Source organism: Mobula hypostoma, chromosome 2 (genome assembly GCF_963921235.1).
Source record: "Mobula hypostoma chromosome 2, sMobHyp1.1, whole genome shotgun sequence".
NCBI lineage: Eukaryota > Metazoa > Chordata > Chondrichthyes > Myliobatiformes > Myliobatidae > Mobula > Mobula hypostoma.
In genome coordinates this window covers 66806982-66825214 of record NC_086098.1, presented here as the reverse complement: position 1 = coordinate 66825214, position 18233 = coordinate 66806982, and positions in this window count along the sequence as shown.

Here is an 18233-nt window from a genome sequence, read left to right as displayed (position 1 = left end):
GCTTTGTGGTGAAAAAGGCACAAAAGCTCCTCTTTCACCTCAGACAGTTAAGCAAGTTTGGTATGGGCCCCCAGATCCGAAGAACTTTCTACAGAGGCACAATTGAGAGCATCATGACCGGCTGAATCACTGCCTGTTATGCGAACTGTACCTTCCTTAATCGCAGGATTCTGCAGAGAGTGATGCGGACAGCCCAGTGCATCTGTAGTTGTAAACTTCCCATGATTCAGGACATTTACAAAGGCAGGTGTGTAAAAAGGGCCCATAGGATCATTGGGGGTCAAACCATCCCAACCACAATCTATTCCAGCTGATAATATCCGGGAAACGGTACTGCAGCATAAAAGCAAGGACCAACAGAGTCCAGGACAGTTTCTTCCACCAGGCCATCAGACTGATAAACTCACATTGATTTGAGTGTATTTCTATGTTACGTTGACCGTTCTATTTATTATAAAATATTATAAATTACTGTGATTGCATATTGCACATTTAGATGGAGACATAATGTAAAGATTTTTACTCCTCATGTTTGTGAAGGATGTAAGAAATATCGTCAATTCAATTCAATTGAATTTTAAGATGAGCCCAAAACTGTTCACAATACTCAAGGTGAGGCCTCACCAGTTCCGTATAAAGCCTCAGTATCACATCCCTGCTCTTGTATTCCTGACTTCTTGAAATGAATGCTACCATGGCATTTGCCTTCCTCACCACCGATTCAACTCGCAAGTTAACTTCATAGAAACATAAAAGCATAGAAAATAGGTGCAGGAGTAGGCCATTTGGCCCTTCGAGCCTGCACCGCCATTCAGTATGATCATTGCTGATCATCCAACTCAGAACCCTGTACCAGCCTTCCCTCCATAACCCCTGATCCCTTTAGCCACAAGGGCCATATCTAACTCCCTCTTAATTATAGCCAATGAACTGGCCTCAACTGTTTCCTGTGGCAGAGAATTCCACAGATTCACCACTCTCTGTGTGAAGAAGTTTTTCCTAATCTCGGTCCTAAAAGGTTTCCCCATTATCCTCAAACTGAGACCCCTCGTTCTGGACTTCCCCAACATCGGGAACAATCTTCCTGCATCTAGCCTGTCCTTCAGTGTGTTCTGCACAAGGACTCCCAAGTACCTCTGCATCCTAGATTTTTGGATTTTCTCCCCATTTAGAAAATAGCCTGTACATTTATTTCTACTACCAAAGTGCATGACCATGCATTTTCCAACATTGTATTTCATTTGCCACTTTCTTGCCCGTTCTTCTAATTTGTCTAAATCCTGCATCCTACCTGTTTCCTCAACACTGCCTGCCTCTCCACTCTGAAGGAAACCATGCTGACTTTGTACTATCTTGACCTGTGTCACCAAGTACTCCATCACCTCATCCTTAACAATTGACTCTTAACATCTTCTCAAATACTGAGGTCAGGGCTAACTGGTCTATAATTTCCATTCTGCTACCTTCCTCCTTTCTTAAAGAGTGGACTGGCATTTGCAATTTTCCAGTCCTCTGGCACCATGCCGAGTCCAATGATTTTTGAAAGATCATTGTTAATGTCTCCACGATCTCTAATGCCACCTCTTTCAGAACCCTAGGGTGCAATTCATCTGTCATTGACCAATGGGAGGAAACTGAAGCATCCAGAAGGAAGACATGTAACCAGTGAGGATAAGGAAACTCCACAGAGCCAGTACCAGAGGTCAGACTAGAAGGGAGGTCACTGACTGGGAGAAGTAGACTTATATACTTGGCATGGTCATGAAAAAGAAGGAACGTAAATGATGACCAAAACAAAATAAGAATGAAGGTTCCAAATTTAGAGAAGGGTGTTTACTTAGCTGAAAATCAATTCAGCAAAGATAGGCTGTAACAGTTACTGGGAAGTATATTAAATGCATCACAGTGGGAGACATTGAATAAGGAGATTTTTGGGGTTTGGAGTAAATATGTTATTACAAGGAAACACCGATTCTACCAAATCAACTGTAAGACTGAAGGTAGTGATCATTTCAAAGGTTCAAAGATACAATTTAGTGTCAGAGAAATGTATACAATATACATCCTGAACTGCTTTTTCTTTGCAACCATCAACAAAAACAGAGGAGTACCTCAAAGAATGAATGACAGTTCAATATTAGAACCCCAAAGTATCCCCCCAGCTGCCCCCTCCCGTGCATAAGCGGTAGCGAGCAACAGTCCCACCTCCCCCCACCAGCAAAGAAAAACCAAGCATCGGAACCGCCACCGAGCAATCAACCGTGAGATAAGCAACAGCAAAGACGTACACTTGCAGTTAGCCCAAAGACTTCGTGTTTTACCCGGCATTCAACATACCACAGATTCTCTCTCTCTCTAATAAAGGAGAAAGGGATGTCTCAATTTTCCCAGCGAGCGGGGAGACATAACAAACAACTCACTAGTTTGCAATGTTAAAAGTCCGTTATGTTGCTTTTAGGAACTCTGTGCCTGAAGGTCTCAGAGATCCCGGTTCTGCAACCACACAATAGGTATCCCAACTGCCCCGACAACACACGGGTCTCCAATCGTGACACCGACCCTCAATCCACCCGTCTCCAGAGCCCTGAGATCTTAGGCTTCTGAATTTGAGCCGGACTCTTCAGCCGAGCCTTTGGCGTCCTGAACAAAGGCCAGTTATAGAACCCCTAAAGCGGGTCTCATTCCCACAAGGAACGATAGTCAGCATGTAACTTCAGGTCTGGGTCTTCAAAAGAACCCTGCAAGGGAAAAATAGATATACTAAAGGTGGAAATAGAGCTGTTTCCGAAGATGCAAGCAAAGGAATCACTGTTAGGTGCCATTAACCCTCCTAAGCTCCACCTTCAATTAAGAGAATTTAAGTTCTCTTTCCCCCATTTTATCATGAGGGCACACAAATCTACACAGAAAATGCTGAGAGTGGGAAACCTCTGTAGCAACTGTAAAGCAGTTTTCAATAGCATTCTGGGATCTTCAAGACAGAACCATGTATGCAGTCTCTTCAATCAATGGGATAATGTTCTATCCTTTGTCAGATCGCCACATGCCGGCACTTTTCAGTCTTCCCCCAGCAGATAGGAGTCGCCTAACTCTTATTTTAACTCATCATCTGCAGTCTATTTAAACACATCTCTCATCCACAGTCCTTGTTCACTCAACAAACCAGCCGGACGAAACCAGTTACCTTGTTGACTCTTAGACTACTCCGGCATGAGGACCATGTCTGGCTGTCCACCCAAGATCTGCCCCCATGCACCCACTCCTGCAAGTTCTTGCCCTGCTTCATTGACCCCTTCAAGATTGTCCATCACATCAATCCAGTGATATGGATCATCAACAACATAATCAACTATATCCATTTTACAGGCATAAAATTTTCACAGCAAAATAAGCGATTTAATAATTAGGATTAAATCAAAGAGGCCATTTATCGGGTGGCCCTGGAATTTGCCAGAATTGTTCAGGCCCCATTGAATCCTTTGTCGACTTCCAGGATGAATTCCTACATTGAGTTAGACTAGTTGTGGTTTTCTCCATGTGGCTCAGATTTGCCAGAATGATACTAGATTTGAAATGATTAAATCTTAAACTCGATTTCTGTTCCCAGGAATTCATGGGATGATGTATGACCTAATTGAACTGTTTAAAAGGTAGTGGAAATTTGGAACTCTCTTCCCATAGGGCTACTGGGCCAATTGACATTTTGAAGGTGGAGATTGATAGATCGTTAGCTCAAGGTATTCGGAGGTACAGGGTTAAGCTGGTTAAATCTTGTTGAGGTACAGATCAACTGTGATCCAACTGAATGCTGCCAGGCTTGGGCAATGAGTGACTTAATCACATTACTGTAAATTTAGAAAAACACAAATACAGAGTGAAATTGCAAATAGAATGGATTGTTGGACAAGCGATTGTATTTTTTTAAATGTCAGCTTGCTTTACTCGATCTGATTTTCTTTCCTTCTGATTTCAATGGAAAAGGATTCTGAGTCAGTGTGCTTATTCTTTTGGTTACTATTGCCATGCTTTTGATATGGGTCATCAAGCAACATTTCCTTAACAAATTTAATGCCCATGATTTTTACATTTAAAGAAATTAATCAATAACGATCGCAAACCACTTCCTCACACTATTAAAATAACATTAAAACTAATGCAGAACTTTTTTCAAAAATACAGCAGATTAAAGGATTTACCACCTGTGAGCAGTTTACCTGATAAGACCATAAAACCATAAGAGCAGAATTAGGCCATTTGGCCCATTGATATTGCTCTGCTATGTCATCATGGCTGATCCAATTTTCCTCTCAGCCCCAATTTCCTGCCTCTCCCTGTATCCATTCATGCCCTGATCAAACAAGGATTTATCAACCTCTGCCTTAAAAATATGTAAAGATTTGGCCACCACACCTGCCCGTGGTAAAGAATTCCAGATTCACCACTCTCTGTCTAAAGGAATTCCTCCTCATCTCCGTTCTAAAAGGATACCCCTCTATTCTGAGGCTTGTTCTCTGGTCTTAGACTCTCTCACCGAAGGAAATATCCTCTCTGCATCCACTCTATCAAGGCCTTTCACCATTTGATAGGTTTCAATGAGGTCACCCCTCATTCTTCTGAATTCTAGTGAATACAGGCCCAGAGTCATCATATGACAAGCCATTTGCTCAAGCCATGATTTTATCCGAAGAAAACTGATAGATCACAGTTCAAATGGGCATCTGGCACATTTATGAGATCCAGTTTTCCATATCAGATGTGAAAAATGCCAAAACCAGCAAGAGCCTCCCAAGGTAATTTTACCAAAATAATGTTAGGGAAAATGTCCTGCAATATTTTGTTTACATTGAACGAATCATAATGATAAATTCATTATTCTGTGTTCTGATTGAAGATAATCAAAATAAAGCATAGAACACATTGTAGCCTATTTATTCTTAGCAGTGTGAGAAAAGGTGTAAGTATTTGAACAGTGCTATTTTTGAATGTCATTCAGACTGTAGCTAGCTAAAGTGATCTAGTTAGTCAGTGGTAGTCACTGAACAGTTCTCCCAAACTAATTAGAAGGCAGCAAATCTACTGGTCACATAAGTTGAATAATTTCAATTGCTACAGCCTGCTGCGTTCACCAGCAACTTTGATGTGTGTTGCTTGTATATTTCTGTTTCCTTTTTTATGCTAAACATAAAAAAGCTCTTTATTTTTCATTGCTTCATTGAGATTTCCTTTAAGTAATCATAGGAGTAACATGGCTAGGGCATAAACCTGCATGTCTCAAAAGCAGCAAAGCATTGTAAGTATCTGTTATAAACCAGAAAAATAATAGCCTGCTATACCTGTTGTGAATAGACCAAGAAGTCAAATCCTTGCACTGTGAACCGCAAGGATTTATTGAAAACAATTCTTTCTAACACAGCAAAAACTTTTCGTTTGATTTTGTGAATATGAAAGTTTCTGTTCTGCCCATCACACTTTGTAAAGATTGGTTTCAATGAATAGAAACATAATAACAGTTAGTGCTGTCAATGCGGCCTCCTATACATTGGTCAGAGCTGACGTAAGTTGGGGGGCTGCTTCATTGAACACCTCCCCTCCATCTTTGAAAAGCCGAATTTCCCAGTGGCCAAACATTTTATTTCGGATTCCCATTTTCATTGCAACCTGCTGGTCTGTGGCCTCCTCCTGTGCTGCGATGAGGCCACCCTCAGGTTGGAGGAGCAACACCTTATATTCCGTCCAGGTAGCCTGCAACCTGATGGCATGAATATCAATTTCTCCTTCCAGTAAGAAAAATTCCCTCTCTCTTCCCTCTACTTCTATTTCCCCTCTCTAGCCACTTACCTCTTCTTACCAGCCTTTCAGTTCGTCCGGTGCCCCTCCTCCTTCCCTTTCTCCTTCCCTTTCTCCTATGGTCCTTTATGCTGTCCGATCAGATTCTTTCTTCTCCAGCCCTTTACCTTTCCTACCCACCTGGCTTCACCTATCGCTTTTCAACTATCTTCCTACTCTCATCCCACACTTGTATTCTTACATCTTCCCTCTTCCATTTCAGTCCTGAAGAAACGCCTCAGTCCAAAACCTCGACTAGTTATTCATTTCCATAGATGCTGCATGACCTGCTGAATTCCTCCAGCATTTTGTGTGTTTTGCTTTGGATTTCCAGCGTCTGCAGAATTTCTTGTGAACATAAGAACAATATGTAAAGATCTCTCGTATCCCCTTTTGCCTATCACCTGTCCAGCTCTTGGCTTTATCCCTCCCCCTCCTGTCTTCTCCTATCATTTTGGATCTCCCCCTCCCCCTCCTGTCTTCTCCTATCATTTTGGATCTCCCCCTCCCCCTCCAACTTTCAAATCCCTTACTCACTCTTCCTGACGAAGGGGCTCGGCCTGAAACGTCCACTGCACCTCTTCCTACAGATGCTGCCTGGCCTGCTGCATTCACCAGCAACTTTGATGTGTGTTGCTTGAATTTCCAGCATCTGCAGAATTCCTGTTGTTATATGTAAAGATCAATTTATTGATGAATTCAGAAATGTTGATTAATTCCATAAGGTCTATTAAACATTGTGTAACTACTACTAGTGTTTCTAAGTACTGTATAGTATTTTTAGTGCCCAATAAAAATGGTGGGCTACGTCATACAGTCTCCAATATAGTGCTAAATAATATGTTTATATAAAAAGCATGTTGAATTACTTTGAGCGAAGTAACATAAAACATTGGTTGAATTGGGAGTCCTCATGCAGGAGTCCCTCTTGGTTATTTTGCAGATAGAGTTGGTATTAAGGAGGGCAAATGCAATGTTAGCATTCATTTTGAGAGGACTAGAATAAAACAGCAAACATGTGATGCTGCGACTTTATAAAGCATTGGTCAGATAGTACTTGGAGTATAGCCAACAGTTTCAGGCTCCTTATCTAAGAAAAAATGTGCTGGCCTCAGAAAAAGTCCAGAGGAGGATCACGAGAATGATTCTGGGAATGAAATGGTTAACATATGAGGAGTGTTTGATGGCTCTAAGCTGTACTTGCAGGTGATAAAAAGAATAGTGAGGAATTTCACTGAAACCTTTCAAATATTGAAATGTCCTTGACAGAATGGATGTGCAGAGCATATTTCCTATAGTGGGGGAGCCTAGGACAAGAGCGCTGTAGAAGAACATCCCTTTAGAACAGAGATGATGAGGAATTTCTTTAGCCAGAGGGTGATGAATCTGTGGAATACAGGTGGCAGTGGAGTCTAAATCATTGGATATATTTGAAGCAGAGGTTGATAGTTTCTTGATTAGCAAGGGCATCAAATGTTAAGGGGTGAAGGAAGAGAATGGGGTTGAGAGGGATAATAAATTAGCCATGATGGAATGGAGGAGCAGACTCGATGGTCTAAATAGCCTCATTCTGCTACTATGTTTTCTGGTCTTATGGTCTTATAGAATTCATTTGGAGCCTACATTGCATCTTGGACTCAATTACCTCATATTGTTGAGACCTGCTTTTGTTAAAATGTGTAATGGTTGAGAACTGATTCAAAGAATGCACACCAAAGAGTGCAATTTTGAGTCATAATTCATCTTGTATTCTTTTTAATAAAAAGCATAATTGAACATCATTATAAACAAAACAAATATTCCAAATATAAATCATTCAGGTCTTTATGATTCTGAAGTCAATGGCCAATAGTGGTTTTAAAATTGCTGCAATAAACTGAAATGTTACTTGAATTGAATGACTTTTAGTCAGGAGGTGAACCACCATGTGGAGTAGGAGATAAGTGCCTGAGGAAAGAATACCTTCATGTGGGATAGCAGATTACATGAGAAACTGTTCCTTGGCAACAATATCCGACGGTGAGCAGAGCTCAGCACGTTAGTTAGCAGAATGGAAATGATAATAATAATCAGTCAATGGTATTGTCTTGATAGAAGCCTAATAGCAAATTATGGAAAAATTGCAGAGCTCTGTTGCAATCAATAAATATTAAAATTATAATGCTGGAGTGTCAATGTCAGCATTCTTTACAGATGAAGTCACATGAATAACCATATTGATTCTTATGAGAATACAACAAATCATCCTCTCTGCATTTGTATTAAATTGAATTATTAATACTTAATGGAAAAAGCTTGCTGTTACATTCTCAATCAGCAGCTACTAAAGCAAAAGGCAAATGCATTCATCCAGTACCTTAAAGAACTGGCTGTAGAAGTAATTCATAAGTTTATCATAGCTTTCCAAAATTCCCTAGATATGTGAAAGATTGCATTATATTGGAAAGTAACAATGTAACCCCCTTATTCAAAAAAACTGCAAGCCGGTTAGTTTAACACCTACAAGGATAAAAGAAACTCCAGATATTGACCTCTGGTACAAAAAAACAGAACACTGGAAGAACTCAGAGAATCAAATAGCATTTGTGGAGCCAAAAGTTGTTAAGTTGATGTTTCAGGTGCAAACGCTGTCATCTTTTGTAACCCTCGAAGCTAATCAAAAAAAAAATACAGGAGCCGAGATGATGGTCTACTTAGTTCTTACCTTCCTTTTCTTTATGAAGCACTCATGTACCATGTGATGGCATAAAGACACATGCCAATTCATAAAGTTCTTACAGAGAACTTGTAATGAATTATGTAAACAAAGAACATTTAATCATACAATATATTCACAATCATCGTCATTATGTGTTGTGTCATATTTACAATATAATACAAGAAACATCCACAGCAAAATAAATTTTAAATTGTCCTATTCAGGTCTAAAGACTTAATCACTATGGATTTCTTAATTTTATGGGATAACCTCTTTCCTGACAAGAGTAGTCACTCTTTTTGAGAGATGAGACTTGTGATTGCAAAACAATCTCATGTTCTGGGGCCTCCTCCATAATGGTTGTAGAAGTTGACTCTGGTACTGCAGGAAGTGTTTCTGATAGCTCTGGACACTTCTTCTGGATGGTATTGGCATCCCAAACCGTGCATGGCAAGCTGCTTGATCTGTTAATCACAGTCCGTCAAACAAAGCTTCAAGCCATTGCTTTCATTTTGACCATGCCTAGATGACCAGCATGTAACTCCTCCAAAATTTCAGCTCTCAGCCTGCAAAGTACAACTCTCAATCCCCACATAAGGTAACCCTCGTCAAGGGCAGGTTCATCCCGGTGCTGGTAAAAATGGGGAACTGGAATTTCTGCTGCACATTGGGTGGCCATGTAGACCTGAGACAATGCAGTGTCTTTTCTGGTTCCCCTTTAGATCATCTCTGCCGTTACAGGAAGCCTTTTGATTTGCATTAAGGAGAATGCATCAAGAGGAGAGTCCTATTTTGTATATTTTTCAGTTATTTCCTTTCCCAGTGGTAAACGGGACAATCCATTGGCATTTCCATGGTTAGTCATCTTCTTGAAATCAACCTCGTAATTGTGTCTTCTAAGAAACTCAGCCCATCTCTGCTTTTGTACTGCTGCTGTTATTGGAACAACTTCTGAGTGTTGAAAATGGACACTAGTGGTTGATGATCAGTAACGAGGGCAAACTCTCTCCCATACAGGTACTGGATGAAATGTTTTATGTGCCAAATCAGACTCAAGGCCTCTCTGTCAATCTGTGCATTATTTTTCTTAGCAGTAATGCAAAGGCTATTGGGCATTCACTTCCATCACTCATAACATGTGACATGACTGCACCTAGACTATAACACAAGGTGTCACGGGCAAATCTCATTGAATGATGTAGATCATAATTGTGAGTACAATGTCTGATGTTACAATTTCCTTTATCTTTTGTAAAGCCACCTCACACTGCTTTATCTATTGCCACTTCTTCTCAATCTGTAGTAATGAATTCAAGGGGTGGAACTCCGTTGCCAGGTTTGGCAGAGGCCTGTTATAGTAATTGACAAATCCTAAAAAGGATCTGTGACACATACTTTGGCCTTGGGGCATCCACCACTGCTTTAATCTTCTTAGTACACTTGTGTTGTGTTTGTGCATCAATGGTGTGACCATAGTGAGTGAAGCCTGGTTTAAATAATTTACACTCACTGTGTTGTGCTCAGAGCTCATAATCTTCTAATTTTTTTAATACCGTCTTGAGATTTTGGAGATGTTCTTTGTCATCCTCACTGGTAACAATGATGTCATCCAGGTAGCACTGAGTGCCTGGGCAGTCTTGTAGCATCTGGTCCACAACTTTGTGCTAGAGTGCAGATGCAGATGCTGCTCCAAAAATAAGCCTATCATAGCATTAAAGTCCTTTTTGAGTGTCTATGTTGAGGAACTCTTTAAACTTCTATTCCATCTTGATCAGTAGGTAGGCCTCAACTAAGTCCACTTTGCTGAAATATTTCCCTCCAGAAAGGTGTGCAAATATCTCCTCTTTCTTGGGCAGAGGGTATTGATCTACTTTCAGGGCTGAGTTGATAGTAATCTTAAAATTACCACAGATCCTGACAGACCCATCCTTCATGGCTACTGGCACCACTGGTGTTGCTCATGGGTTCCATGCAATCTTGGAAAGAATTCCTTCAGCCTCCATGCGATCCAGCTCACTGCTTATTTTATTATGGATGTGTAAGGAACTGGATGGGCTTTGTAAACCTTGAGCATGGCCTTTTCAATTAAAACTATTTTATCCTTGATATGTTTGATATTTGCAATGCCATCCTTGAACACTGCTGTGGCATCATCTGATGCCTTTCTTAATTCATTTTCAGTTGATTCAATTGCAGGGGATGTGGCATGTAAGTGGCGGATGGAACTCTATTCAAGTTGTACTTATCTCAGCAAATCAAGGCCCCACAATGCTGGCCCTCTTGTTTTAACCACATATAATATTAATGTGGCTTGTTGGTTGTTGTATTTCACTGTTACAAATGTCATACCCACAGGAGTTATCTGTTCTCCTGTATAAGATCTTAATTGGCTATCTCCACGCTTTGGTTCCATATCTTTAAAATGCTGTTCAAATTCATTTTGTGGAGTGACTGAAACAACTGAACCAGTGTCCAATTCCATTTTAATTGATTTGCTGATCACTTCTGTTGTAAGCCATACTGCTTCTTTATTGCTGAAGGTCTCGGCACAAAACGTCGTCTGTGCTCTTTTCCATTGGCTGAAGGGTCCCAGCCTGAAACTTCCATTGTACTCTTTTCCATGGAAGCTGCCTGGCCTGCTGAGTTCCTCCAGAATTTTGTGGTTTTGCGTGGATTTCCAGCGTCTGCCAATTTTCTCTTGTTTGCTTCTCTACTGTCAAATCTCAAGGCTATCCAGTTCAGTGTCACTCTCATCTTTGTCAGATTTTTATCAACAGCATCCAAGTGCTCTTTTGTGGAGATGCATCTTGACTTTTTATCTTTTTCTCTTCCCTCTGCAATTCACTTGTTTTTGTTTGCCTGACTTGCTCATTGTATTTGTCCTACTTCGTTGCATTTTCTGCAAGATTTGCCTATAAATCAACATTGGTCTGGAGTACGTAAGCCCCTGCCACAATAGTAACACAATTTGTTCAGCCGGGCAGGTTTTTGTTTAGATGTTGCAATTTTTTTTATGCTCACTTTCATTCCTGACTTCATTTCAGTTGTGTCTTTGGCTGCTGTTTCCACTGATATGGCGATTTCAACTGCTCTTTTAATTGTTAGTTGTGTTTCAGTTAGGGGCCATTTGTGAATGCTTCCTTGTAAAATTCCATAAACTAAACAAACTCTTAGTGCACCATTAATCCCATCATTGAACTGACAATGCTTGGACAATTTCTTCAGTCTGCCTTGTAAGCTAAAATAGACTCATCTTCCTTTTGAAACCTAAGACATTCTGCAATCAACATTTGTTTCAGTTCTAAAAGTTCCTGTGTTAAATTCATGATAGCAGAAAAGCTCATTTTAGCTACTTTGGTTGGAATAATCAAGCATCTAATCAAACTGTATGCACTTCCACCTATTGCACTCAGTAACACTGGCAGTCGCTTTTCATTAGCTATTGCATTTGCTTCCAACTGCTGTTCAATTTGTTAAGTATACATCATCCATTTACCTGTTGTGTAATTGAATGTGTCTAACTTTATGACATTTCTGCTTTATAAAATATTTATTATTATTATCACTTGGTACTCACTGTTTATGAACCTGTGAATTTTGTACTTTTTTGCCATTTTTTAACTCAATCTTCTTTCTCCCGCATCAAAGAAACAAGTGTGGCACTTTTTTAACCTGAATGTTTCTCTCTCTCCTTTCTGAGGAAAATCGGGCTGCACTTCAATCGGTAAGTAGTTATCTCAGAATCGTTTTCAAACCAACTCGTCACTGCTGTTACGTTTTCTAACTCTAGAAACTAATCAAAAGTAAAGCGGGGAGCCAGGATGTTGATCTACTTAGTTTTACTTTCCTTTTCTTTAGCGAGGATCTCACATGTGTGGTGGCATCATGATATATGCCATTCACATACTTCTTGGATATAGCCCACAATGAATTATACAGTCATAGACATACTTTACTGATCCCGGGGGAAATTAGTTTTCGTTACAGTTGCACCATAAATAATAAATAGTAACAAAACCATAAATAGTTAAATAATAATATGTAAATTATGCCAGGAAATAAGTCCAGGACCAGCCTATTGGCTCAGGGTGTCTGACCCTCCAAGGGAGGAGTTGTAAAGTTTGATGGCCACAGGCAGGAATGACTTCCTATGACGCTCTGTGTTGCATCTCGGTGGAATGAGTCTCTGGCTGAATGTACTCCTGTGCCCACCCAGTACATTACGTAGCGGATGGGAGACATTGTCCAAGATGGCATGCAACTTGGACAGCATCCTCTTTTCAGACACCACCATCAGAGAGTCCACACTTCGCCAGTAAGATGGCTTTCCTGAAATCATACCTAGACCTCTTGTAACCTCCTTGAGTAATGCTTAATTGCACAATATATTTAAAGTATTACTCAAATATTACTGAAATATTGAATGCACAACAAACGTTGCAATAGACTCATGAAGAAGTAATGTGCAATCTGTTAAAGATGAATTTGTGGATGCCCTATACTTTGATGTCCATTGAGAATAAATTTCAGAGAGAATATATTAGTAGGGCTAAAAGACTGGCATATTGACAGGAAACAAGGCACGTGTAAATCGATATTTCTGAGGTTGGACAGGGATTGGATGAAGTCATGTGAACTGTTGTTTCTACATTTGCTGGGGACATAAAGATAGTCAGGGAAGGAAGCTGTGAATTGAACATAAGCAGACTTCAAAAGGATACTGATAGATTAAATAAATGGATATACACTAAGCACATGAAGTACAATGTGAGAAATTGTGAAATTGCTTATTTTGTCAGGAGAAATTAAAAATATATACTAGCTAAATGGTGAAAAATTGCAAAGTTCTGAAATGCAGAGGGGTTTGTTTTCCCAGTGCAGGATTTACAAAAGGATTTAATAAAGAAAGCTAACAGAATAATATCAGTGATTACAAAGGCAACTGGACACAAAGTAGAGAAGGTATGTAGAGCATCACTGAGATTAGATGAGGAGTATTGAGTTCAAAATAAACTTCCTAAATCAAGGAAGAATATTAAAGCATTGGAAACAGTTCTGAGATGATAAGAAGAGTTATTTTAGGAATGGATAAGTTGTCTAATGAAGAAAGATTGAACAGGCTTGGTTAGTATCTACTGATGTTTAGGACAGTGAGATGGGTTTGGATCAAAACAAAATGGGTGTAGAGAGGATATTTATGGGAGAATTTAGGAACTAGTATTTTTAAAAAAAAGGGATTGCCCATTTGAGACAGAGATATATTTTTTATTTCTTTCTGAAGGCCCCGGATTATTAAACTCTCTTCATCAAGCTGTTGTGGAAAAGTGTCTGTGAATATGGTTTAGATCAAATTAAAGACATGTGATGAGCAACGGTGTCAACAATTATCACAAATAAATGGGAATGAAAAATTGAGATTACAATCAGATCAACCACAATTTGTTAAATGGCAGAGCAGTACTGAGTGGCAAAGCCTGCTGCTAATTCTTGTGTTTATTTGGAGCTAGATATTAACATATAGATGATGTATTTTGGTATTTTGGTGGGGGATACAGTTTAGCTTCTGGTTGACGGTGACTCCAGAATGTTGCTAGGGGCTGGAGAGAGAGGATGGGAACATGGCAATGTAATGAATGATAATGGTTTTCAGTTAGATGCTCTCCAGCTGGAGATAGTCTTTGGCTGGCACATTTACAGCGCATATGTCCCTTGATATTTATCAGCTCTTGCATAAATGTTATCTCAGTCTTGCTGCATACTTCATTTTCTAAGGAGTTGCAAATAGAATTGAATAGTGTACAATCTTTAATGAACATTTCCACTTTGTGATAGAAAATAAAAACCTTTGATGAAGTAGCTAAAGATGATTCAACAATGTTACCACCCTGAGGAACTTCTGTAATGATATCTTGGTGTTGGAATGATTGACCTACAACCATCTTCCTTTGTGTAAAGTGTATCTCCAAACTTTGCAGGAGTTTTCCAAAATGCACAATCACTTAATTTTCACCAGAGTGCTTTAACATAACACAATGTAAGAAGCTGCACTGGTGTCCAAGGTATTCACTCTCAATCCATCTCTGGAATTCAGCTGTTAGATCCATAATTGAATCAAAGTCGTAAGGAGGTCTGGAGCTAAGTGGACCTGGCAAAACTCAGAATGTACTTATTGAGCTGATTATTGATAAGTAAGTGTCTAGGGTATGTCTGATGCTGCTCATGGAATGCCTCTCAGCACTTATTGAACCAGGTACGATTTGAAATCTTGATAGTAATGGTGGAGTAAAGGATATGCCAGATCACAAGTCAGAGATTTTGGAACAACAACAATCTGCTGGAAGAACTCATTGGATCAAGAAGAATTTGTGGGATGAAAGGAATTGTCAACATTTTTTTGGTCACAAGCCTGCATTAGGATTTTGGTGTTGCACATGCTTAGTTTTGAACAGCACACAAGTTCTAAAGATGTCTTATTTCACGTAATTAAAGTGCCGCATAACATAATGGAAAGAATCTTCGGTGTGAAGATATGAATTTCATTCAACAAGGGCTTGTTTGGGGTCATTTCTACATGTGTTCTCATAGTTAGATGCATCTATCAAAGGAAGGTAGGTGAACATGGAGCATAGGTGTCTCACATCTGAAAGTACCTGGTCAAAATTCAAACTGATACAAAATTAATTGGTAATGCTGTTACCACTCTTTACTCTGGATAAGTCTTTTGCATGGTTGAGAAGAATTTAATGCATTTGTACCTCCTAGAAATGGAATGTTGCAAAATTTGAGTTGTTATAAAAGAAGGTGTTCTCCTGGTCTTGAATTTTGATCTGCTACTCAATCCTCCAAAAACCTCACCTTTACCAAAACCTCGAACCCTTGATTCCGAGCAACCTATACACAGATTTAATGTCTCTCCTTAGAACATTAGTATGATTGAGCTAGCTGCCCAGAAGCAAAAGAGAACTTAACAGGCACTTCTATTCTTTCCTGCTGTCAAATGGCATGTGAGTGAGTGCATGTCAGCAACTGACAAATGCAGTGAGATTTACAGTGGTTCAGTGGAACCTATTAGCCATTTCTTCCACTCCTACAGCAAGGAGGCTAATGTAGATAAGAGTACCTGTGGAACGCTGCTACATCCTATTTTAAGTGCTACATTCTAGGTGGAGCAGAAGGATGAAGTATTTGTAAGATTGGATATAATATAAAAAATCCTAAAGTTGGCTATAACCTTGTCAATAAGGTGTCAATGGAATATAGATTCTTGATATTGTGTATTGAGTATTTCAGATGAGCTGCAAAACAGCAATATACTTTCAAAATCAGTTGGATTTGATTGTTTTGCTAGTTTTTACATCTAACTTGTCCAAATCAAAGTGCAGAATAATCAGAAGTCAGAACCAAGTTTATTATCACTGACATGTGTTGTGAAATTTGTTAATTTAGCAGCGCAGTATAATGCAATACATGATAATACAGAAAGAAAAAAATAAGTAAATCATTTACTTATCAATTGCATATTAATAAGTAAATATATTTATATTACCGGCTGGTGGCATAGTGGCATCAGCGCTGGACTTCAGGGCGAGAGGTCCTGAGTTCGAATCTGGCCGGCTCCCTTGCACATCTCCATCTGTGCCTGGGTTGAGTGTCGAGCTAACAACTTGACCTCATAAAAAAAAACCTGGAGAGGGATGGGCTCTGCCAGGTTTCTGATGCCCAAGACACGCCGTATGATGAGCATAAAAAAAAACTTATCATGACAGCGCCCCAACGACTCCACCAGGAGTTAAGTGTGCGCATACACACACACACACGTATTTATATAACAGATTAAAATAGTGCAAAAATGGAAGGTTCAAAGTTTCAAAGGTTCAAAGATTCATTTTATTATCAAAGTATGTATGCAGAATGCGACTCTGAAATTTCCATGCTCCAGATAGCACTTGAATACAGAAATCCATAAACACAGTTGAAAAGAAAAAGAAACAAAAACTCACAAACCCCAAACACCCCTAAATCCTCCCTCACACAAAAGCTAACAGATCACCCAAACCCTCAGCCCACCAAGCCGCAACAAAAAAGAATGGCTGAAAACATGAGGAAAAGAACTGAAAGAAGCCAATATGAATTACGGTTAGTTTGACCTACAGTCCAATCCATAAATCGCAGAATTTTGATAACATCTCCGAGAACATCGGGACCCAGCAGCTCTTCTGGGGGCAGCGACTCAAGTCAGCAGCCCCTCCAATGGCAGTAGCCCGAATCAGCAGCCTCTCCAAGAACAGTTTGCTCTCCTCTGCATTTGCCTCAATGTTTCAATCTTCCTCAATGCTTTAATTGGTGCAAAATGTAGTCGATCATCGCCCTTCATCATGTCTCTGAGCTTCTCCTCGTGCTAGCTTGTGTTTGCATTTCTCTCCTGGAGTTTTCTCGGAGACAGCAGAGTGCCAATACACTCGATCAAAATACAGACTGCAGGTCCCAGGCTCCAACAGTTTCAAAAACAAAATTAAGATAAAATGAACATGTAGAACATGTATAAAAGCTAAAATAACTGAATGTTCGTTAGATGTCACCCGAGGAATCATTGTTCAAAGTAACATATATAAAAAAACCTGAGGTAGGGTTCATGGGTTCAATGTGGATTTAGGGATCGGATGGCCGAAGGTAAGGAGCTGTTCCTGAATCACTGAGTGAGTGCCCTTATGCTTCTGTATCTCCTTCCTGACAGTAATAATGAGAAGACAGCAGGTCCAGGGTGATAGGGATCCTTAATAATGGATGCCGCCTTTCTGAGGCATGGCTCTTTGAAGGTGTCTTGGATACAAGTACCCAAGATGGAGTTGACTAATTTTACAAACCTCTATAGCTTCTTTCGGTCCTGTGCAGTAGCCCCACTCCTCCATACCAGACAGTGATGCTACCTGTCAGAATGTTCTCCACAGTACATGGAGAGATTTTGAGTGATTTTTACTGACAGACCGAATCTTTTCAAACTCCTAAGGAGATATAATGACTGTCTTGCCCTCTTTATAGCTGCATCGATTTGTTGGGACCCAGTTAGATCCTCAAAGATCTTGACACCCAGGAATGTGAAATTGCTCACTCTCCACTTGATCTCTCTGTGAAGATTGGTTCATGTTCCCTAATCTTACCCTTCCTGAAGTCCACCATCAGCTCTTTCATCTTACTGACGTTGAGTGCAAAGTTGTTGCTATGACACAACTCAATGCGATGACATATTTAGCACCTGTATGCCCTTTTAGTTCCATCTGAGATTCTAAAAACAATGAGCAAATTTGTACCATCAGCAAATTTATAGATAGTATTTCAGCTAAACCTAGTCATGCAGTCGTGGGTATAGAGGGAGTAGAGCAGTGGGCTAAGCACACACCGCTGAGGTGCGCCAGTGTTGATCGTCAGCAAGGAGGAGATATTATCAACAATCCACACATATTGTGGTCTTCCAGTTAGGAAGCTGAGGATCAATTTGCAGAGGGAGGTACAGAGGCCCAGGTTCTGTAGTTTATTGATCAGGACTGAGGGAATGATGGTGATAAATGCTGATCTATAAATGATGAACAGTGCCATAAGAGTTTGTATTGTCCAGGTGATCTAAGGCTGTTAACTTTGCATCTGCTGTAGTCCTATTGTGGCAATCGGCAAATTGCAGTGGGTCCAGGTCCTTGCTGAGGCAGGAGTTCAT